Below are 25,106 nucleotides of genomic sequence, written 5' to 3'. Positions count from 1 at the left end.
CTGAGGTGTAGCAGTTGTCCTTGTCCAGGGCAACACACGTGATTTCAAGCTACCAATGTGCTGTCACTCGAACGAAGAGCCGGGAGGAGTCGTACGGTATCACGTTGCCATCTGGTATTTCCACTGTATAGATACGACAAACACAGATGAGCTCGAGAGCTTAAGTAATAGTCACATTGCAAGTAAAGTAACCAGGAAGTGATGAGTTTTGAGTAATCTTTACCTTTGTGTTTTAAAAAAATGAATCAACTTTATTTTTAGAGCCGTTTTTGGTTCAGAGGAAAGCAGAGCCAAAGCTCCCTGCCCCCAACACAGGCACAGCCCCCCGCCCTGACACCCCCACCTGCACCTAAGGCACACTCGGTGAGCCTACGAGGACACACCACAATGCGCATGTGTGCTTTGGGGCTCACTCTCAGTGCTGTACGCTATTTTACGTGGGTTTGGACAAACGTGGAAAAATGTGTGATAATTCCCCACTATAGTTTCTTACAGAGTAGTTCAACTGGTACCTTTGTTCTTCATGTAAGTTATTGAATTGTAAGTTCACATGATTTAACTTTTAATGATGCTTTTGTTTAGGGACCTACTTGCACAATTCCTGAAATTTCAACAGTTGGTTCTCAGGGGCCAGCGCATGCCGGACCAGCACATCCCTGCCGCTGGGCCACCTCAGAGAGCCTCAGAGAGCCTTACCTGTAAGGCCACCTGCTGTCCTCTGGGCAAAGCCAGACTTGTCCTGGGGAGCCCTGAACTCAGAAGACCTACCTTGGAACCGAGTCTCCCAGGGCAGGTGGGGCCTCAGCTCCGGCCCTTTCCTGCCAGCTCTGGAAGCCGTCAGGGGTGCATGGGGACCCTCTGCTTCGGGTACCTGCCCCAGATGGGCCGGCAGTGGTAACGGCTTCTCCAAACCTTTTATTCCTCCAGCATGCAGCCGTTTGGGCGAGCGTCATCGTGCTTTTGAGCGGGAGGCACCACGAAGTTTACAACAAAAATCAAAATAATGTTAAGTTGAGGAAGAACCGTTTCATCGGCGAGCCATGGCCTGGAGATTCTCCGTTCACAGGCTTAACCAGCATGGCTGTTGTTATGGCTGCCAGAGACATTTATTTCTACAGGGCAACTGCCTTACACTGCCCTCGGGCTGGGCCTGGCCGGCTGCGAGGGAGCCCCTGCAAGCGTGTGAGTGTGTGTGTGTGTGGGGGGGGAGGATAAAGTAACTGGGACCCGACAAGAGTAAGAAAAATGCACAGGATCACCCAGTAAGTCTCAGGGGGAGCCTGGATTGGAACCCAGGCTCTGGGTTTCTGTCCGACTGAAACCTCATGGTACCTGCCTGATGTCTCAGGGTGCCATGGAAATTTCTGATGTGCCTTGGAAATATCCAAGGATCAAGGGAGCAGCACATTTTTTTCCCAGGCCGCAGGTCTCCTCCGACAGTCTGACCTCCCATCCCAGGGGCAACGCTGGCAGTCACTTGCAGAAGGTCCCGCAGGACAGCTGCCTCTGGGTCATTAACCACCAGCGACCCTTGTCAGTGTAAAAAGATTGGCGTGCCTTCTTCACCACCGGCTAAGCTGCATCACACCTCTGCCTGCGGTCCCCTTTTCCCGTGCCCTTTCCTATGTTTCCTGTGCCTTTGAGCAAGAGCACTTTCCACAGAAGGAGCCTGTTGACGTTGGAGCAGGGGCCGCATCTTGGCAGAGGCCTGGCCATTGGATCGGGGACCTGGGTTCAATTCATGGCCGCACCACTTGCTGGATGTGAAGTGGGCGTGAAGCAACAGTTCATGCCAGGTAACCCCGGAGACGCACGGAGCCCAGGGCCAGGGCAGAGGGCATATTTGCTGAGTGCTGAGAAACAGAAGGGGCCACAGTGGGGCAGTGTCCTCTGGGGAGCGAAGGGTATAAGTGGGATAGTTGTGCAAAAGGGTCTTTCATTCGACTTCTGAGAAAGCTGTCACAGAGAGCTGCCCAAGGGGACAGAGCCACCAAAGGGACCTCTCAGTCCACAAGTCCCGAGGCTTGGAGGGCAACGGTAAAAGGAAAGACCAGCCGTGATGGCCACACTGGGGTTGGAGTCCGAGCTGTGCCAGGCCCGTGCTGGGCAACCTCACCAAAATCACATGGCCTCCCTGAGCCTCAGTTTCCTCTTCCGTGAGGTGGAGATAATGAACTTCTACCTCTGAGCTATCGTGACAGTTGCAGACTGTGCAGAAAGGCCCGGGCATCGAGCGGATGTTCAGTAAACAGCGGTTCCGGGGGTGTCGCTGTCGCTGGGACAGCTCCCTCACCGAGACGGTGAGGCCACTCCGCGAGGCCTCAGGAAATCTCCAGACTGCCTGTGGCGAGCAAACCTTCCAGCACCTCCTTCCCAGCCGGCACCGGGGGCTTCGCTTACCTCTCTGAAAATTAAATTAAAACCTAACAGTAGTACCATTGTGGCTTACACATCGCCGGCCTTGCCAACGAATAGTCTTTAATATCCACCGCTGACAGGATGGAATTAGCTGCCTTTTTTTGTTTGGGTTTTCATTTCTTGCTCTAACTTTCATCCTTCCCCCCGCCCAGGGTGTAAGCTGGTGTTTAATCCTGTCCCCAGAGCACCGGGCGGCCACTCTGCAATAGGACAGGCGGGAGGCCTCGGCCCGGGGCAGATGGAGGTGAGCGGCGGGCGCGGACTGCGGGTCTGCGGCCCTCCGAGTTGGCCAACACAGGTTCTGCAGGCACAAGAGAATCAATGAAGAATTACCGTTAAGCCTCCTGATCGTTATCCTCATTAGAGGTAACCGGAGCTCGGCGGGCCCGAACGCAGCTCTAAACCCCACTAAGACGGGACACACTGGGGAAGAATACGCTGTATGTAATTTAATAATCCTGGAAACAAGTCCACATTCTTTTTTGTCTTTGGCCCAAAGGAGAGGTAATTCCTGACTCGGCCAGAGGAGCGGAACCAAGCCGACCTGGGAGAAAGGCCCGGGCTGGGTGAACAGGGAGGACTTGGTAGGGTTTGGAGGCTGTGCTCTGCTTCTCCTAGAAGGAATCAGCTCCATCAGGGCCTCTGCTAGCCCCTTAGAACCTTCCAGAACCTCCACATGCATTAGAGGAAGAAGCCCCTTTGCCTAGTTCAGTGCAGCCCTGCACTGGCCGTGGTGTGGCAAGTGGAGAGGAAGCGGAGTTCAACCTACTTAGGCCCCCTCTGTATACCTCTACGTAGGGGGCTCTCCTGCCACCCATCCACCCACGGTGACTGTCTTCCCCTTGTGCCCGCCCACTGGTCTCTACCCAAACCTCACTCAGCAGGCGGGTCCCTGACCTCCGAAACCCTGCCATCTGCAGTGCCCTCTCACGGCCCCACCACCTACACCATATGCCACCTCTCAGCATGGCCTCAGGCCTGCCTTGCGCCAACCCCCTCTTCAACCTGACCCTCCCTGACTCGCCTCCAGCCCGGCCCATTTCCTGCCTCCACTCACACACAGGCGCATCCCAGCACCAGGGTGATGGGGGTGACACAGAGACAGGGCCTTCCGGTCTGGAAGACACCTTGCGTCTTGTGCCTCTTTGGATTCCCCCACAGTCCCGTGAGAGAGGCAGGGTGGGGTCACGAAGGCCACTTCACAGACAGGAGAACGGAGGCCCTGGAAATGCTGTCCACAAACACGGCTACGGGCACCACGGCTGGGCCTCTGACCGAGGCCGTCTGATGCTGGGTCCAGGTGCACTTCCCGTAACCTCCAGGCTGCGATGGGCTGAACCGTGTCTCCCAACGTCCTCTGTTGAAGCCCTAACCCTCAGTACCTCAGAATGTGAAGGATTTGGGGACAGGGTCTTTGAAGAGGTGACCGAGTTAAAATGAGGTCAGTAGGGCGGGCCCTAATCCAACACAACCGGTGTCCCTGTAAGAAGAGGAGATTAAGACACAGACTTCACACCACGGGATGACCATGGGACGACCAGGGAGTAGACAGCCACCTACACGCCCAGAAGAGAGGCCTCTGCGGACACCAGCCCTTGAGGTCCCTTCACGGCCTGGGAGAAAGTTACTTCGGGTGGTTTAAGCTGCCCGGTCCGTGGAGTTCAGTTCTGTCGGCCGAGGCTGGCGAAGCAAGGCTCTGCCGGACCTCTCCGCCTCCGGGGAGACTGCTCTGTCCCCCGGGCCTCCAGCAGGCTCTTGCCACCCATCTGTTGAGACTGAGACCTGGATTGTGGTGGCTCTGGTGGGTAAGAGACCCAGCCCAGTGTGTGACTGAGCTGGAGTCTTCTTGGGCCAGTTGGATTTTTGGGAAAATCTTACTTCTTCACTTGTGTTTTCATTAGATTTCATACCAGCCCTGACTGGCGTGGCTCAGTAGGTTGGGCATCACCCCACAAAGTGAAAGGTCACCGGTTTGATTCCCCATCAGGGCACATGCCCGGTTGGGGGTTCAGTCCCCGTTCGGGGCATGTGACCATCGATGTTTCTCTCTCACACTGATGTTTCTCTCCCTTTCTGTCTCCTATCCTTTCCGTGTCTCTAAAAAAATAAATATGGTCAATTAGACTCTGGCCAAGATGGAGGCACGGGTAGACACACTGCACCTCCTCACACAAGCAAAAGAAGGACAACAACAAATTTAAAAACAAAAACAACCAGAGCTGACAGAAAGTTGAACTGTGTGGAAGTCCAACAACCAAGGAGTGAGAGAAGAAACATTCATCCAGACCAGTAGAGGGGCAGATGTGGGAAGCCAGGTGGAAAGGAGCCAGGTGCAGCCAGGCAGTGGCTGGGGGACCAGGTGGTCCCACATTCTTGGGCAGACAAACCAGGAGGAACAACTGGGGAGAGAGACAGACCACACAATCCAGAGTTTCAGTGCGGGGAAATAAAGCCTCAAGCCTCTGACTGAAAACACCTGTGGGGGTTGAGGCGGCAGTGGGAGAAACTCCCAGCCTCACAGGAGAGTTCACTGGAGAGACCCACAGGGTCCCAGAACGTACACAAATCACCCCCGGGAATCAGCACCAGAAGGGCCCAGTTTGATTGTGGGTAGCAGTGGAAGTGACTGAAAACCAGCAGGGAGCTGAGTAGGTGGCATCGTTCTCTGTCAGACCCCTTCCCCACATACAGTGTCATAACGTAGCTGTCTGGGTTGCCCCGCCCTGGTGAACACCTGGCGCTGCCCCTTACTACATAACAGGTGTGCTGAGACCAAAAAATGGCCCAATGAAAGAACAGATCAAAGCTCCAGAAAAAATACAACTAAGCGATGAAGAGATAGCCAACCTATCAGGCGGGTGCAGAGTTCAAAATATTGATGATCAGGATGCTCACAGAATTGGCTGAATAAGGTTGCAAACTAGATGAAAAAATGAAGGCTATGCTAAGTGAAACAGAGGAAAATGTACACAGAACCAACAATGATTAGAAGGAAACCAGGACTCAAATCAACAGTGTGGACCAGAAGGAAGAAAGAAACATCCCACCAGAAAGGAATGAAGAAATGAGAATTCAAAAAAACGAGGAGAGGCTTAGGAACCTCTAGGACATCTTTAAACGTTCCAACATTTGAATTATAGGGGTACTAGAAGGAGAAGAGGAGAGCAAGAAATTAAAAACTTATTTGAACAGGACTTCCGCCAAGATGGAGGCATAGGTGGAAACACTGTGCCTTCTCCCACAACCAAGTTTAAATACAACTAAGGTTTGGAGAAACAAAGACACAACCAAAGGACAGAAAATTGAGTTATACGGAAGTCCGACTACATCTAACCGTTCAACGGGGACGGTAAGAGGGGCAGAGCCAGCAGCGAGCAGGGTCGGGCAGGACAGGTCCCCCGACCCAGGTGCGCAGGCAGCCCGCAACCAGTTGGGGTGCGGGGCAGACTGACGGCGGTCGCACATTCGCGCACAGTGAGACAGACCACACAGGCCCCAGGGGGTGAGGGCTGACGGCGGTGGCACACTCGCGTGCAGTGGGATGAAAGGCGTGGGCCCGGTGATGGCAGCAACTGCGACACCGGTGAGGGCCGGGGTGGCAGGCAGCAGACGGGACGCCAGAGTCCCTCTTTGACCCCGCCCCCACATACAGCGTCACAACCCAGCGACTTAGTTGCCCTGCAATATCGGTGAGAGCCATAGTCCCTCTTTGACCCCGCCCCCACCTACAACGTCACAACCCAGCGACTTAGTTGCCCTGTTCTAGTGAACATTTTAGGGCTCTGATCCTCCTATGGAACAGGCATGAATAACCCGAAAGATGGCGCAAGAAGAACTCAAAGTCCCAGAGCCAATAACTCTAAGCGACCGAGAAATTGCCAGCCTCTCAGAAGCACAATTCAAGACACTATTTATCAGGATGCTCACAGAACTGGTAGATTATAGCCACAAATTAGAGGAACAAAGTCACAAATTAGAGGAACATATGAAGGCTAAACTAATTGAAATGAAGGGAGATGCACAGGAAACCANAGGGGAATGAAGGGGGGGAATAGAACAACTGTAATGGTATAATCAATAAAATATATTTTAAAAAAACTTATTTGAACAAATAATGAAGGAAAATTTCCCCAATCTGGCAAAGGAAATACACTTCCAGGAAGTCCAGGAAGCTCAGAGTCCCAAAGAAGTTGGACCCAAGGAGGAACATCATAATTAAATTAGCCAAGATTAAAGATGAGGAGAGAATCTTAAAAGCAGCAATAGAAAAGGAAACAGTTACCTACAAAGAACTGCCCATCAGACTATCGGCTGATTTCTCAAAAGAAACCTTGCAGGCAACAAGGGACTGGAAAGAAGTATTCCAAGTCATGAAAGGCAAGAACCTACATCCAAGATTGCTCTATCCAGCAAAGCTTTTGTTTATAATAGAAGGGCAGATAAAGTGCTTGCCAGATAAGGTCAAGTTAAAGGAGTTCATCATCACCCAGCTCTTATTATATGAAATGTTAAAGGGATTTATCCGAGGAAAAGAAGAAGAAAAACATGAACAGTAAAATGACAGCAAACCCACACTCATTAACAACTATATCTAAAACAAAACCAAAAACAAACTAAGCAAACAATTTGAACAGGAACAGAATCACAGAAATGGAGATCACATGGAGGGTTAGAAACAGGGGAGTGGGAGGAGGAGAAGGGGGGAGAAGGTACAGAAAATAGCATAGACAGTAGGTGGAAAATAGATAGGGGGGAGGGCAAGAATAGTGGGGGAAATATAGGATCTAAAGAACTTGAGACACGTGGTTATAAACTAAGGGGGGAGAATGGTGGGGGAGGGAGTGTGCGGGGGGAGGGGAATGAAGGGGGGGAATAGAACAACTGTAATGGTATAATCAATAAAATATATTTTAAAAAAACTTATTTGAACAAATAATGAAGGAAAATTTCCCCAATCTGGCAAAGGAAATACACTTCCAGGAAGTCCAGGAAGCTCAGAGTCCCAAAGAAGTTGGACCCAAGGAGGAACATCATAATTAAATTAGCCAAGATTAAAGATGAGGAGAGAATCTTAAAAGCAGCAATAGAAAAGGAAACAGTTACCTACAAAGAACTGCCCATCAGACTATCGGCTGATTTCTCAAAAGAAACCTTGCAGGCAACAAGGGACTGGAAAGAAGTATTCCAAGTCATGAAAGGCAAGAACCTACATCCAAGATTGCTCTATCCAGCAAAGCTTTTGTTTATAATAGAAGGGCAGATAAAGTGCTTGCCAGATAAGGTCAAGTTAAAGGAGTTCATCATCACCCAGCTCTTATTATATGAAATGTTAAAGGGATTTATCCGAGGAAAAGAAGAAGAAAAACATGAACAGTAAAATGACAGCAAACCCACACTCATTAACAACTATATCTAAAACAAAACCAAAAACAAACTAAGCAAACAATTTGAACAGGAACAGAATCACAGAAATGGAGATCACATGGAGGGTTATCAGCAGGGGAGTGGGAGGGGGAGAGAGGGGGAAAAGGTACAGAGAATAAGTAGCATAGATGGTAGGTAGAAAACAGACAGTGGGAAGGTAAGAATAGTATGGAAATATAGAAGCCAAAGAACTTACATGAATGACCTGTGGACATGAACTCAAGGCAGGGAATGTGGGTGGGAGGGGGTGTGCAAGGAGGAGGGGAATAAAGCGGGGGGAATGGGACAACTGTATTGGCATAATCAATAAAATATATTTAATAAGTAAAAAAATAAGTACGCTAAATTAAATCTTTAAAAACAAAGAATTCATAGTATGATACCACCTTCATGTGTTTCATGGGAACAGGGCTCTTGGAAGAACTTTCTGTACCTTTCATGCTAGAGTCATACAAATAGCATGTGTGGATTATATACAGAGATGTGGGCAGACATGTTTCATGGTGAGTTTCATGATAAGGTTATCTGCGGAAAGTTACATGTCTATACCACTATACATGTAATTGTGTTCTCTTCATACATGTAAACTTGTGGTTTTATATTCAGCCTGTGCTTGTCATTGGCATGCAAACATCAAAAAAGGCGTATTCCTCCTTGTTTCCTCTTCCAGAAACCTGCTGTGCTGTCAGCAAAAGGGGTTAAACTGCTATTGTATTTGCTACTTTTGACCTGGATATTTTCAACAATCTCCTTTCAAGTGTTTTGAGGCTTGTGTGTTAGACCCTTACATTAAGCATAAACCTTCACAACCAACAAACTGGTTTCCACCTTTCCCATATCCGTGTCTCTGTCTGTCTTACGTGGGAGGGCCCTCCACAAACCTGAGCACGGGGTGAAGGGTATACAGCAGGTGCTTGATGGAGCCTGATGTTTTCCAGCCTTAGTCCCAGGCTGCTGGGTCCGGGCCCACTTGGGCAGGCCCACTGGGCACACTGAGCAACAGCCCCTTGTCCCGCCTTCCGACGTCCCCTTCTCACCTGGGAGGGTAGGTGCTGTGGTCAGAATGTCCATGTTGAGGTCAGGGGTGCTGATGCCTCTTGAGGATGTGCATGTGCACGTGTGAGTGAGTGTGTGTGTGTGTACCAGCCTACAGGCACGGGACAACCCAAATGCTCTCCTGCCCCTGGCCCACACAGGGGGCAGCCCAGGCTAGCCCTGGCCACTCCTGGCTTCCCAGTGCTGGCTACTGGGAACCAGCACACAGGGACGTGGCCCATGGAGATGGGCAGCCCATGGAGAATCCCACCTAAGAGAAGCAGGCGGGCCTCCTGTTGAGACATTTGTGGCTCAGGGTTGGGGCGGCAGGGCCGAGGGGATGGTGGCACAGCTCAGGGGAGCAGGGAGACTGCAGAGGAGCCCCATTTTTAGTGAGCCGTGAAGATGAATGAGTGCTCACACACAAGGAATCAGCTATGCACATGGGGCTGTCTCAGCTGCTCCTTGGTCTGTCCTCTGGGATCCCCGGACCTGACTCTGCGACCTTGGCTAAGGTCCTGCATGGATGACAGGGACAGACAGGAAACGTCCTGTAACATCTCAGACTGACTGGATCCCAGTGGTGTGAGTGGATCACCAGGTCTTTGCGGGGTGTCATGTAGTCGGGGACTGGGGCAGGAACCTGGCAGGAAGGCAGGTGATCCCTCCTGAAAGTGAAAGCCAGCAACAAGACTAAGGGCTGTCCCTGGGAAGAAGCTCGCTTTCCCCAGCAGCCTGCAGGAATGTAATGGTGGAGAGGGAGCCCTGCTGGGGCGGGGGGCCGAGGCCCTTCCATCCAGCTCTTTGGTAAAAACAGCATCTGTCTTACAGTCCAGAGCACCGCCTGTCCCTACGTGGGCCTCCGCAGCACCCGAGACGGACGCACAACGCCGAGCCTCAGACTATTGAATTAGGCTGCTCTGGCGTGGCTATCGTTCGCACCGGGGTTCCTCTGTGATTGTTATCAGCTATAATCAAATCTGGAGAGTGGCTGGAACACTAATGCCTCTCCAGCAGTGTGTCCTTCTTTGGACACAGGCGACCGATTCCCCCCTTACCAAGTGGCCCCAGGTGGCTCCAATCCACCAACCCTGCAGGTTTCAGAGAGGCCTTCAGCCCACAGCTGGAATAGCCTTCCCTGTCTTCCCTATGCTGTCACCCCTCCTCCTCCTTTCAAGACCAAGTGCAAAGCCCTGCAACTCCACTTGTTCTCGGCCCCCACTCTTGGGAGCCCTGAAGTTCCTGACCCGCACAGCCCAGTCACGGGCTTCAGAGCCCAAGCCTCGCCAGTGCTGCCTCCAAAGCCTGGTGGCTGCCAGGCCTCAGCTTCCCGATCTGTACAATGGGGATGGTAATGCTGCTTGGATGAGAACTGGCTGCACTGAGGACACAGCCCAGTGCCTGGCCTATCACAAGTGCTCGGTACTGACATTCCTACTCACCGCATTGCGTTACTTACCACTCAGTTGCTTATGGCCCCGCCCCGGCCCGTGCACATTGCAGAGCCACCGGTCCCGGAGGATGGCTAAGAACTGAAATTTTTTCTTAAATAGAAAAGGGATTATTCTTTATTTTTATTTGTTTATTATTTTTCATTGCTTTTAGAGAGAGGGGGAGGGAGAGAGAGAGAGAAACATTGATGTGAGAGAGAAACATCAACTGGTTTCTTTCCACCTGGGCCTGGACCAGGGATCAAACCCACAGCCTAGGAATGTGCCCTGACTAGGAATCGAACCAGTAACCTCTCGGTTACAGGATGATACTCCGACCAACTGAGCCACACTGGCCGAGGCGGCAGTTGAAACCCTAATACGCCGCGTGCAGCAGCTTTTAAAGGACTTTCACTTGTGTTAGTCCATGTTATTCCTCCACGTGACCTGTAGGACGGGGAGGGGGAGGGGGAGGCAGCAAGCACATTTACATCCGCTTTTCAGATGCAGAGAAAATTCCAGGGCTGTTCACTGGGGCCCCAGTGTTCCGTACACCCCAACACTGCAGCTGCAGGACGTGCACCTTGTGACGCAAGAGGCAGACGCACAGGCTCGAAGCAAGAAAGCAGGAGTGATTACGGTTCAACTGCAGTCCGACTTATCTCCCAACACTGGGTCTAGAGGNGAATCGAACCAGTAACCTCTCGGTTACAGGATGATACTCCGACCAACTGAGCCACACTGGCCGAGGCGGCAGTTGAAACCCTAATACGCCGCGTGCAGCAGCTTTTAAAGGACTTTCACTTGTGTTAGTCCATGTTATTCCTCCACGTGACCTGTAGGACGGGGGGGGGGAGGGGGAGGCAGCAAGCACATTTACATCCGCTTTTCAGATGCAGAGAAAATTCCAGGGCTGTTCACTGGGGCCCCGGTGTTCCGTACACCCCAACACCGCAGCTGCAGGATGTGCACCTTGTGACGCAAGAGGCAGACGCACAGGCTCGAAGCAAGAAAGCAGGAGTGATTACGGTTCAACTGCAGTCCGACTTATCTCCCAACACTGGGTCCAGAGGATGACAAGTTGTCAGGCAGGGCGGCAGCTCGGGTAGCTCTGGAGGTGAGTGGCAGGGAGGAAACCCAGTCCAACTGGCACATCAGACCGTTCTCGGCAGAACCATCTCGGGGGCCCCTGGGGGTCAGTGGAGCTGTGCCAGAGGGAGGGCTTTGGAAGACCACCCTGGATAAAGTGAAGGAGCTTCGCACGCACGGTTTCATGTAATCCCTGTGCAACCCCCCATGGCCAGCGTCATGGTCATCCCCAATATACAGAAGAGAAAACTGAGGCCCAGGAGGATGGCAACCTGCCTAGACCACGCGGTTCATAGGGCAGGCAGGGGTTCACCTGGACTGTCCTTCCCCACTTTTCTCTTCACTGTGCTTCCTTCAAAAAGGCTGGCGTGACAAGCCCAGAGGCTGTCCCACAGGCCTGGGACCATCCCTGCTCCCTGTTTAGAATGGGGTTCTGCACTACCCATGGAGGGGGTAGTTGCGCATGCAAGGAAAGCCCCCTCAACTGGACATGGCCTCCTCCCTGGAGTCCTTGTAAACCCGAGGATTGATACCTGCCTTCAGAAGAGAGACTTGAGCGCTCGGGGCACTTGCTGCGTCTGTGAAGCTCCAAGGCCACTCAGGCTGCCAAGCCCAGACAGCCCCCCAAAACTGAATGCGAATTTGCCCCAGACACTTCATATTTCTGTGTCGTTTGTCACTGGGCTGGTGACTAGGATGTCGCTTCAGCGTGTCATAATTTGAAAGGGTGTTCCTGGGCGCACATCGCTGTTCACCAAACACGCCTTGAGGGGGTGGGGTGGGGGTGTCCCAGGTCCCAGCCATAGGACCAAGTGCTGGTCCACAGTGGGAAACCAAGTCCTCACCTTCTTGGAGCTCATACGTGGGGGTGGCGGAGGGGCAGACAGCAGCCAACCACGCATAATAATCAGAACAGTGCAAAGGAAACAGAGAGAATGAGAGCAAGGGGCTCGGGGTTCACCACTGCGAGATGTGGCCACTGGACTGAACCTAAAGGGCCGTGTGTGGTCCTCACATCTCTCTCTGAGGCAGGTGGTCCGTAGAATATTCATTCCCATTCTCCAGAAAACCCAGGCTCAGAGAGGTCCAGTTGCTTCCCTCAATTCACACAGCTGCTAATCCCCAGAACCAGGGCTCAAACGTGGGCGCCCGGGACCCCCAAGCCTGGGGCCCTTCCTCTTAAACCTCCAGCGCCTTACATGATCCCACTGCAGATTACCCAGCAGAGTAAAAATGTAGGGTTGGTGCTGAATGAGCCGCCTATAACTGAAAAAATAGTTCTTTTTCCATTTCGAAAGTGTCCTGGCCCATCCCGCAAGGGAAGCAAGACACCTCGGGACGTTCTGATAGTCACGTGACGAAGTCCTGGCAAGGACTGTCTGCAAAACTCATGTCCTGTCAGTGGGTTTTTGGGGACGTCAACACGCCGGTGTTCTAAGGGCCACCGACAATGAAAACAGGCCTCAGCAGAGGCTGACGGGGGGGGGGGGATGTGTGTGTGTGGGGCGGGGGTGCGCACACATGAGCACGCACACACGCAGTTCCACGCCTGCTGCTCCGGGCTTCCCCCCTCACCGTGACAGGACCGGGGAAGAATTTTCTGTGACTAATTAGGTTTTAACTTGCCAGAGAGAAAGTGGACATTGGCAGCCTATTGTAAAGAGTGAAACAAAGTTTGAACTAGAGTGAACTTAATTTCCTTTGCACTGAAAGGAAAGAAAGATTAATGAAATATCCCCAAATCCATCCTGTTAGTTTTTATTAAATCAGCAAATGAAATTCAACCTCCAGTTCTGTTATAACGCCTTTTCCTGTAGATTGGGTTTCAACAGGCCTGAGTGAAACAGACACCCTCCTTCCAGAACAGTGTCTCGATGTGGAGATTGTGTGATTGCCGTCAACACCGGGTCACCTGAGGAACAAGCCACTTGGAAAACAACTATTTTCACCACGAGCGGAATGACACTGACATCCCTTGAATTTAGAAGAGCCACAACGTTCGGATGGTGGCATCTGTGCACTGCCTCTGGGCACCTCTCTGCTGGATGCTAATAACAGAAATCTGTTGAGTTTCATGCCGCGGCAGCTACAATACCTTTACCTTCAAAGAGGGGTGAGAAAGGGGGGGGGGACGGGCAGCAGTGACCTGTTGTGCACCTCTCGCTTGTCTCCTGATGCTTCAAGGTGACGATACTGACTCATTGTAAGGACGAGGAAAGTGAAGTCCTGGGAAGGCAACGTGGCCTTCGAAGCACAGAGACACCCCTCGAGCTCATGGGTCTGGCCCTCCGTCATGTCCTGGCTCTGTGGCATGAAAGCCTGGACGCAATGTCATTGGCTCTTGGAACAGACTGGGACAAGCTAAGCATTGCTGTGTACTGGGTGCCCTGAAGGTCTTGGGCACCCTGCACACATGCCAATAATGACAACTTTGACAGAGTCTGGGCAACCTCTGGGCCTCCGTGACTTCTTGCAGGTGACCTTCGTACAGCCCCATGGGAGGAGGCACGAATGCCATCGCACAGAGCATTAGAAATGGGAAGCAGCCCTGGCTGGTGTAGCTCAGTGGATTGAGCACGGGCCCGCGAACCAGAGGATCGCGGTTCGATTCCCAGTCAGGGCACATGCCTGGGTTGCAAGCTGGTTCCCCGCAGGCCAACTCCTAGCAGGGGACGCACGAAAGGCAACCATACATTGATGTTTCTCTCCCTCTCTCCTTCCCCTCTAAAGATAAATAAGTAAATAAAATCTTAAAAAAAAAAAAGAAATGGGAAGCAGCTAGTCTGGGGTGACAGAGTCAGTGGTCAGCCTCTAGGTACAGGGTGGTACCTCATGACAGTGCATGAAAAGGTGACACTAACTGTCCTGTGGGCACTGTGGTGAGGAGGGGACAGCACTCTCAGGATCCTGCAAGAGTGGTTTTCACGCGAGTCACACAAAAAAGCTGGCTTCCTTTTCAGCTTTCTGCTGTTGTGGGGTTGAGGGGGGAAGTACCAAAGAGAGGTAGTTTGGGGAAGTTTGGAAACTCTCGATTTTTCAGGACGGAGACAGACTGTGGGGACAGAGGCAAGAGCGTCACTTTCTCCCAGGCTGGGAGAACCTACCAGACTCAGCTCTCAGCTCAGAAAAGGGTTCCATCTGCCAGGGCTGCCCTGGGATGGGTCCACTCTCTGTCGGGGGAGATGAGAGGGTTGTGGCCAGAGGACACAGGGAGAAAAACAGACCGAGTGGTGAGCAGGCCACGTTCCTGTCATCCGAGGACTCTGTGTCTTAGGAAACTTGGCGTGCACTTTTTTCCTGGAACATGGCTCAGTGACCCCCGAGGATGGGACACAGTGCTGCCCAGAGCTGCTTCAGGCAACGTGCCAGCTGGGAGCAGTGCCCTCTCACTAGACTTACCCCTGGGCGGGAGCGAGGGCAGAACTGCCCCGCCAGCCCCTTACTGCCTGGGCAAGCCCCGGACAGCTGCACGACTTGGTTGTCAGATCTGGAAAATGGGGACAGGCGATTGGTCCCTCCCCACTGGGCTGCTTGTCATCAGGGTCAAATGAGAGACAGCACGCAGCATTGACTGAGGCACCAGGCACACAGTAAGTGCTCAGTAAATGCAGACTGTGAGGCTCAGCCTGTTCTCAAGACCTCGTCATCCTGTGAAGCCTGAAAAGTCACGCAAACCTCCTGACCTAGCAACCGAACCTTCGTGCCTGGCCCGAGGGTCTCCAGAGAACAGCTCTCAGGGGCAGGGTGGCAACCATTAAACATAAATTCAGATAGGACCCCATCACAACGCTATTAACTTCGTAGAATGTTCGAAGGGCCAGCGGAGGAGGAGGCCCCTCTGCCAAGGTCCTCCCAGTCTGGCCTCTGGAACTGATTACTCGGAGCCTCCCAGAAACACAGAAATAAAACGAAGCCAGGGTGGACGAGCCTGCTGAGGACGATGACTCGTGTTTCTAATCCAGGGGCCCCCTCCCACCCCCACCCCGGAACAAAGTCTTCTCCGGTTTTTAGTAAACTGAATTTGACAATAGTCAAAGGGAATCAGACCACGCAGTAACGAAGCCTTTAAAAGATGTCAGAAGAAGTCAGAATTGGTAGAAATCTACTATGCTTCCCACCCACCCCCTCCCCTGAATTAGTATTTAAATCTTTTAGGAACAGGCTCCTGGGCCCAGATTATTGAACTCACTGGCAAGAATGCACTTAAGAAAGGTCCCCGTGTTTACTTTGGGTGTTACCTTCTCACCTCCCCGCTGTAATCCCCAGACTTAATCGCAGGGTTATTGGGAAGACTCGGATCAATCAGCAGCACTGGCTGTCCCCCGCCCCACCCAAATCCCCACACCGGAGGGGAGAATCCCCTGGAAGGCGGGTAATTAGCAGAAGGTGCTGCTCTCTGGGCTCTGCAGACCACCAACAGACCGAGGGGCTCTGAACTCACCCCCTGCTTTATCAGAAGGGCCTCCGCCAGCTAAGTGGATCCCTCCCTCCCCCGCTCATTAACAACTCCAGCTGGGGGCTTTTCCACACACAATGCCTCTTTACAGCACCGGGGATTTAGCACGAAATGGGCCTGAGGTGCACACAAAACATCTGGGCACAGCTGGCTTGCAGCGGGGAGCGCCACACTGGCCTCAGCTTCCCAGTTCATCGTACCCAGTGTGTCCAATCCCTGCTGGCCACTAAGGGGAAGAAATGTGTATTTGTTGATAATCTCCCATGTGCTACACCTGAGGCCGGGCAATTTACAAATTCTTTTTAATTAAATTCCACAGAAAGAGACCCCCCTCTCACGTCTCCACCACCTGCTTGGGTGCCCCCAGGGAGGCACTCAGGCCAGGCCAGGGGAAAGGTGTGCATGTAGGTGTGATATTTGCATATACGGACACATGGTTCACCAACACACACACACACACACACACACACACACACACACACGCCCCCCCCCCCCTCCTGACTGGGATGTCTCATGGTTAAAGGCAGCTGAAGGGCCCGCCTGCTCTGGCCCCAGGAATTCCAAGGCCTCCCCTTTTTTTGGCTTTGTGACCAGCTCAGAGGGACCATTTGGACACAATTACACTGGTGTTTCCTTTCTAGCCACGAAACAGAGTGTCTCCAGCCCACTTGAGTTGGGAGTCTTCTGTCTAATACTAAGGAGCTGGCTCATTAGAGACCAATACAGTGACTGAAAAAGCCGGATGTCAGAGCTGGGGCCGGAGACCATGTCTCTGCCCAGGCCCAGCTGGGTGACGTGGCTGGGTGGCATAGCTGGGCCGCTTGACGTCTGTGGTCACTGTCCCCTTATCTGTAAGTCCGGAGAATCGCCCTTCCAGGGCTTGGAGGGCCTCAAGCATGTGCAGCGCCCGGCCCGTTCGCGGCACCTGGTGGATCTCGATGAATGAGGTTCCTTTCTTCTGTGAGTTGAGGTCAGCGAATGTCCTGGAAAGATTTTAACCACAAAGGTGCAGGGAGGGTGTTTTTTCTGCTCTGATGAAGACACCATCCCCCTTTCAAACAGCTTTCTGACCTCCTGGAATACTGGGGCCTAGTGAAGGAGACCACAAAAGCTTTCACATCAAAGCTTCCTGAGGAACTAAATGGGAGTCTGGGGGCCCCTTAAGACCACTGCCCTGGGGCCCTGGGGGGCTCTGAGTCCTGCTCTTCAGTTTTCCCAGGAGAAAGCCCTGGGCTAGTGCTGGTCCCAGAGGACCTTGAGAGCCGTGAGGGTGGGCACCAGCAGCGTCACCATAGGAGAGTGAGACACGTCCCTGGGAGATGGGAACTTTCTGCTGTGTGATGCATGTGTGAGGGGACTGAGTGTCGGATGTCTGGAGGGAGAGCCCCGACCCTTCTGCTCAACTGCCCTTTGACCTCATCCCTGTTGACCTCTCCATGTCTCTGGGTTCTTGCCTCCCAATCAGGGTGTTGGGTGGGTGGTCCAGGTCTAGGAACCTGCCTTACAGGCGGCCAGACTGTGCCCTGGAGACCCCTGGGGTGGTCCTCCCTGCACAAGCATTCTTGGGTTGGTTGAATGAGCCTGTAGGTCTCAGGGGCAGGGTGGGGGAGGGCTTCCTGCCAGATGGGTGTATTTTGGGCTTCGTTCATGAGCTTTCTGCTTAGAATGTGCAGCAAGAACATACTCAATGGAATTTCTCTAGAGAGCAGATTCTAGCCATGCCTTCCAGGCCAGCGCCTAGGGTGAGACGAGATTCCAGGAGCTACCAGGAGCAGCTCATTCCAGGACCCAACCGTGGTTATGAGGTCAGCCTCCTTCTCCCCTGTGTGAGGGGACCAGATCTGGGGGAAGTGCTGACAGGTAGGGAGAGGCGGGGCTCTGAGTCCGATGGCCCTAGGGGGGCCAGCCTTACTCATGTGGGGCCTTGGACCAGACCCTAGCTTCTCTGATTCTCAGTTTGCTCATCTGTGTGCTGGGGATAACAGTACCTACCCCTTGGGTGGTTGGGAGGATGGAGTGGCAAAAGGCACACAGTGAGGCTTACCTGAAAAGAGCAGAGGAATGGGGCTTTCTCATGAAACTTCCTCCTCTAACCTGCCACTGGCTCACCTGGCCATCCTGCTGTCCTCGGTAGAGCTGTCTGACTGTGGGCACAGTGGGGACCTAGGCTGGCCGGTTTCATCATTAATTCTTTCTTCTATTCCTTGAGTGGCTGTTATTCAAGACCTACTATGTACTCCGTCTGGTGCCCAATTGCAGGGACAGAGGTGGGGAAGGCATACTCCTTGCTTGCTAGAGGACGGACACATGCAAGTGATTATATGAGGGTGCAGGTCACGATATAAGGGGCCCTGGAAGCACGAGAAGGGGGTTTAGATGCCATGATTCTAAGCAACCTTTCTATTACCCGTCCCAGGAGTGACAAAGGGGGATTCTCTCCGAGTCCCATGTTCTGGGGTCTCTGTCTAAGCTAATGCTCTGTATAAATGGGGGGTCTTCGCCATGTCACCCCTGCCACTCTAATGCAGAACACCCCAACTTCTCACAGGGCTCCTCCTCTGGTGAGGTCCTAGCTGTGGGCCCACAGGAGACACGGAATGCCCAAACGCTGCCCAAGCCACCCTCCCCACGCTGTCTTCCTCTGCTGGCTGCCAGTGACAGTAACGTGAGTTACTGTTTGGTGGGAACCCACAGGAGACCCCCCAGCAGGACCCTCAGCTGCAAACCCCAAAGGACAGCACTTCTAAAGGTAGACCACCACCTCATGGTCCCCCAGACCTCCCTTCTGCTCTGCCTTCCACCTTTCCTGCTCGCCTCCTCTGTCCAACACACAAGCATTTCTCTGTGGGCGTCTTTTTTTTTCCCACACGACAGACTGAGATTTCACAGACAGGGAAATTGTGGAAGAAATGGCTGAGATTGGCCTCTGACTTCTGGGTGACTCGCAGTGAGTCACTGGGCCTGCGAAGGCTGGAGAGCTCCGGCAGGGAGACAGTGGACCAGCCCCCGGGCTCGAGCGGCCCCTCCCCCTCATCCCCTGCACTGCAAAGTCAGGGAAAGAGGAGTGGGGCGAATTATGTGGATAGATGCGGAATTTTATGAAATACAAGAAGAAAAATGCTCTAAAACCCATAATCATAAACACAGCATATGGAAAAAGGAAAGAGTGAGTTTTGAGTAAGAAGTGTCTTTTATCTACTCCCCTCCTCCCTTTTCTGGTCAATATTGGATACATACTCAGAGAAATGCTTAAATTTCACCCAAGGCTTGCTTGAGTTGGAAGCTTGATTTTTTTTTTAAAGAAATTTCCGACCATCCGTTCCATTAGAAGAGGGATTTTCTTTTTCAAACGCTTTCACCTGTCAAAAGCCCTCTGCCCAGAAACTTAACAGATCACTCGACTCTCTCGTTCGGCAGAGCGGAGGGGAAGGGAGACCACGTTCAATGCAGGGAGCCGGGCACAGGCACAGGCATCTGGCACCACCCGCCGGCCTCCAGGAGGGTCTGCCAGGGCAGCGGGCCGCCCAGGGGCTCAGAGAGGCCATGAGCCCCGCCCTGGCCACCAGCTAGGGACCAGCAGAGCCAGGATTCTGTTCAGCCCAAAGCCCAGTGTGCTCCACCTCCCCACACAGTGCTCGCCTTTGGGCAGACGGTGGAGTAGAGAGATGTTCACCTGTTGAAACGCAGACGGTGGAGCAGAGGCATGTTCACCCCAGTCAACCCAGGTGCGTGTTCCTGGGCTCCTTCACACCTCTACGTTTGCTTTCCCATCCTGCAAAAGAGCCCAGTCGGTAAGCTGCTCGGTCCCTTTTTGACCCTCCCTCCCTCTCTCCTTCCCATCCTTGTTTTCTTCCTTCCCTCCCTATCTTTCTCTCTGTATTTTTACTTTCTTGAGTGCTAATTTTTCTTATTTGCTGAGATCCAACACACAAGGTCTGTCTGGAAAAAGTCTAACCATTGTTAATATATCAAGAACGGTTTGCACAACATCAGTGTAACCTGGCAGCCAAGGAGAGTGGACTGGAAGGCACATGTGGGAACAATGACGACCTCACTGCACGAGTCAGTGGGGGCAGTAGAAGCCATTGAGCATGTGCACTGTGTGGCTGTCACATTCAAAATGACGGAATAGAGCACGAATCTGCATCAAGTTGTGTAATAAGCTTGGACATTGCTCCCCAGAAACTATTCAGGTGACTCAGAGGCCGCAGCTATAGGCAACTGGTGATTGTCAGCTTCATCACGACAACGCACCTGCTCATGCATCACGTCTCATGCAGAGGTTTTTGGTGAAACATCAAATAGCCCAGGCGACTCAACCCCCTAGAGCTCAGATTTGGCGCCCTGTGCCTTCTGGCTTTTCCTAAAACTGAAACCACCTTTGAAGGGGAAGAGATTTCAGACCATCAGTGAGATTCAGGAAAATATGACAGATGACAATTGGGAGAACTGCGTGAGGTCCCAAGTACCTACTTTGAAGGGGACTGAGGTGTCCTTGTCCTATGTACAGTGTTTCTTGTATCTTGTATCCTCTTCAGTAAATGGCTCTATTTTTCATATTATGTGGCTGGGCACCGTCTGGACAGATCTTGTATGTCATTCACGTGCACACATCTATCAGCTTGTGGTGGACTCGTACATTTACATAGAATGTAAATGAATAGGATCACCACTCCCCTCCCTCCCCAACAAACCCTGTGAGAGCTCTCCTGACCTTTAACGCCACAGGTTAGTTCCACAGGGTTTGAGCTTCACTGGTTCGTGCACAGCCGTGTGTTCTTCAGCCTTGCTGCACAGCATTCCCCCGGGTGCCAACACCACTAATGACTTACCCAGTCTACTATTGATGAGTGTTTGGTTGTTTTCTTTTTTTTTTCAGCTAATGTGTATAATGTTCCTTTGAGCATTCTTGTAACTGTCTTTTGATAGATATAAATACTCACTTGATTTGCATAGAAAACGAGGAGCGGAATTACTGGGTCTTGATATATAGGATACTCCTCTTAATTACCATTATTTTAATTTCAGCAGCGATAGACCTTAATGTAAAAGTGAAACAGAGAAAAAGTTAAGCCCCACCTCCTCAGGACTCATCCTCTCAGGGTACGTTCTAACACACTTCTCTACTTGTTTATACAAGTACGACATACATGCACACACGCACCACACACATATAGTACTTTGCAGTTTTTTTCTTTTATTTAAAAAAAATTTAACAAAAGTAAGATCACTGTACTGGTCTCCAAGGGCTTTGATGTTTGGGGGGCAGAACTCGGTGTGGTAGGAAGATGCACCGATATGAGGCCCAGATGTGAGACGTGCGTGGCTGGCCCAGCACCCGAGGGGACCACGGACGGCACCTGCACAAAGGTGCATGCCAGCTCTTTGCTGGGTATTAGTGAGCCCCGTTCTATAACACTACTTGTGACCTGCCTCTTTTTTTACTTAAATTTTGCATATCTTGGCCACTGCCCCAGACTGACACATACGAATCTACTCATTCTGTTTAATAGCTGTGTAATATCCCAGAATGTGGAAATAAAATTATTCAACCAGTATTCTCTTTCGATGGGGGTGATTTCCAGGTTTTTCACCTTAACACAAATTGCTACAATAAAAATCTTTGAGACACATGTCATTTAATACTGCTGCTTTTATTTTTCTTGTAAAGCAGGTTCTGAGAATTGTGATTTTGGGGCCAATGGATATGTGCACTTTCAAATTTAATATATTCGAGCCAGATGTGAAAGGACAATATTATAGGACCCCGTTTATCTGAGGTACACAGACCATCAAACTGATGGAGGCAGAAAGTAGACGGCAGTTGGCAGGGGGCAGAAGGAGCCCCAGGTCCCTCCCTGCCTGTTGGAGGGGGCACCTTTGTCCTCTCCCCCTGTCACCAGCAGATTGCAGCTCTGAAGCCATAGTGATAACCTGCTTGGTGACGCACCTGCTACTGGCCTCCCCACTGCCTTCTCTGTGCTTCCTGGGATTCCCTCCCAAACAGCTGTGGCGCTCACATCCTTGTCTCAGGGCCCGCCTCTAGGGGACCCAACCCAAGGCAACGACTACTTGTTGAACAGTTGCTGTGAGCTGGCCCCACACTGAGGGTCATGGAGGAGACAGTTGACCAGGCTACGTGGGGCCAGGAAGCCTCTCCACCATATCAGGCAATGAGTCCAGGCTCAAAAAGTCTAGAGAAGGGCACAGTCTCTGTGGCTGCCTCAGCTGGACAGGCTGGAAGAGTCCTCTGCAGAATGGCAGATATGACGGGGATGTAGTGGGGGGACAAGGGAGGTAGCAGGTGTACTTGTCAGGAGGACTGGCATGAACAAAGGGTCAGAAGCTGGAATCTGCGAGCCCCGTGCAGTGTAGGGGGTACCTGGCTTTCACCATGAGTTTGTGAGTCACCTCTGCCTTGCAGTAGCTGGAGGAGGGGGTTGAGGGTGGGCTGGGAAGTCACCCAGATGCCCGTGGCCTCTGTGCTCTACTCTGTAAATCAGAGCCATTGCCAGAGTCCAAGGGAGGACCAATGGAGTCAGCGTGCATGGCGTGCTCAGCCAAGTGTAGTACCGATCGATGGTGGTTATTTGGGTACGTGCTTTCTTCACCTCTGTGCCTGGGGGCATAAAAGACAGCCATTCCCACCCTCCCCCAACACACACACTGCCCCTTGGAGCAGCAGGACTCTTGAAATAGGAAGGGTGGGCAAGGCTGCCCTGTCCAGTGGTCCTGATGCTGGAACAGAGAGCATGATGGGTTGCGACTGCCCTCACCAGCACGATCAGGGCACTCTCTAGGAAGAGAGTTTCTTCCCTGTTTCATTCTCCTCCTATTTATTAACTTAGCTGCCTGCAAACTTTCTCGCTGTGCTAGGGTTACCAGATATGGAGACACGCAATCCCCATGCAGCCCACGTTCTGGTTGGGGATGCAGACCTGTGCACCGTCAGTGACTCGGAGCGAGTCACCCGCCTCCGGTAAGCCTCAGTTTCTCAGCTGCGCAGTGGGGAGAATGAAACCTCGTATAGCTGTTCAGAGGATTCATCAAACGGAGAGATGTGGAAGACCCCGTCCGGCCCCCGCCTGGGAGCTCAGGAGGTATGGACACAGTGACCCACTCCGCATGCACAGCCACCGCAGGCCCACGAACCAGGGGACGTGCACTCGACCGCCAGCGTGGCGTCCAAACTGTAGGGACCGACCCCATTTGACCTCTCTAGTCGTCAGTTAACGGACACCCAGGTTGCTTCCAAATTTGGGCTGTTATGAACAACGCTGCTCTGACCAGTTTATGGGCCACTTTAGTGACCATGGGTGTGCGCACCTTTCTGTTGAGTGCACACTAGCAGTGGAAAAGGGAGACGTCAAGTTCCACACGCACATATGGAACTTTAGGAGACAAGGTCCCACGGGTTTCCAAAGCAAATGCCACCGGTTCCCACTCCTGCCACCGCTGTGTGAGAGTTCTTCTCACTCTCCGTCTTGACCAGCACTGGGTATCGTCCATCTCAGATCCGAGCCATTCTGGGAGGGTAGCGGGATCGCACGGTGGCTGTATTTTTATCTCCCTGATAATTAACTGATCCAGTAAAATCGCTATTCAAATCACTGGCCTATTTCCTCACTGGATTGTCTGCTATTTTCTTACTGATTTGTAAGAGTCCCTTATATATTCTGGCTGCCAACCCTGGGTCAATTATATACAACACACATACCTTCCCCTCCTCTGTGAGGACGTCTTAGAGAGGTTAAATGTGACGTGCCCAGGACACACAGCCCGTAAGGTCTCGGCTGTCTTTTCCAAGGACAGATGTTAAGTGTCCATCAAGTTCGTCTGTGTGCTACACTAATGTCACCAGCCATCTAGATTTAACCCGTCTGTGACAAACGCAGAGCAATGACGTCAGCAATCATGGACCATGATGGTGAAATTGATTGTCTATTGCTCATCTGAGACAGTGTGCTGGGTTCAGGGTGCTACCCAGAATTTCTGCATCATGACCAAGTAGGCTTGATGGTTAAAATATGCCTCCTGTAGAAGCCCTTAGGAAACTACCTACCGATGTAGCTATGTTCTGAACACAGAATGATGCTCTTTGTAAATCTCTAAGGCGCTGGCTCTCCAAGTGTAGTCCCCGACCAGCATCACCTGGGAACTCCTCAGAAATGCACATTCTCAGGTCTCACCTTAGTGTTCAGAATCAGAAACTCGGGGAGCACCCGGCCATCTGTGTTCTCACAAGCCTCCAGGAGGTTCTGATATACAGCTGATGTCTGGAAATGACAGTCGTAACCAGTCTCACGCGTATCAGAACGCAAAGGGTCTCCCTGGGCCCAGAGCATCAGCTTCCTATAGCCAAGCACAACTGCACTCCTCCCAGCCTTCTCCTGGCTAGACACTCTATAGATACCATCTCATTAAACCCTCAGAACGAGGTGTGACATGATCATTTCTCTGTTTCCAATAAGAAAGCTGGAGGGGGTCAAGTGACTTACCAGAGGCCACACAGCATACAAGTGGGAGGGGCCAGGGTTGCAGCCCATGCCCATCTGACTCCAAGGTCTGCAACTGCCCCCACGCTGCTCCCGAATCCCCCGGGAGCAGGGTCAATGTCCTGACGTAGTCATCCCACAGGAGAGTCACATTGGGGGCCTCCCCTTCCTCTCTTTTCCGCACACCCTGGACTGAGGGCTGGAGGCTTGGCGAACTTTACATCTGAGAATGCTGAAGCTAGGAGGCCACTCAGCACCTAAATAAACCAATCCGACCATTGATTAGATCCACCCTGCGCTGGGCATTCCTCCACGCACCGTGGGGGCCACGGACACCCTCAGGCCCAGTCCCTACCCTAAAGCAATTCAGAAGGCACTTGGACAAGGCAAACTAATCAGAGCTTTGGAAATCACCACGGGAAAGAAGAGGAGGAAGGGATTCGTCCCACATGGAAGGCTCTGGGCTGGCTTTTTGCAGGAGCCGTGTCTAGCAGGTCCCTGAGGGATGGACAGGCAGGACCTCAGCAAGGCGCGGGACATGAGGCAGTGGAGGAGGAGGGACTCAGGATGCAGAGGAAGGAGTGGGAGACTGTGTTTGTGGAGCTACCACCTCCCGCCCCTGGACCATATCATCGGGTTGGAAAGAAAGGGCAGATGGAGTGAAGTAGCGGAAGGAAATTGGAGCCAGTGGTCAAGGTCAGGTGGGCCGGAGAGTTTGGACTGAAGTCTGCTGAGTCCGGAGGAGCTTCTGAGGGCACA

The sequence above is a fragment of the Sturnira hondurensis genome, unplaced genomic scaffold (assembly GCF_014824575.4).
Source record: "Sturnira hondurensis isolate 20B ecotype Veracruz unplaced genomic scaffold, ASM1482457v3 Scaffold0021143, whole genome shotgun sequence".
In the NCBI taxonomy this organism is placed as follows: Eukaryota; Metazoa; Chordata; class Mammalia; order Chiroptera; family Phyllostomidae; genus Sturnira; species Sturnira hondurensis.
This window is presented reverse-complemented; position numbering follows the sequence as displayed.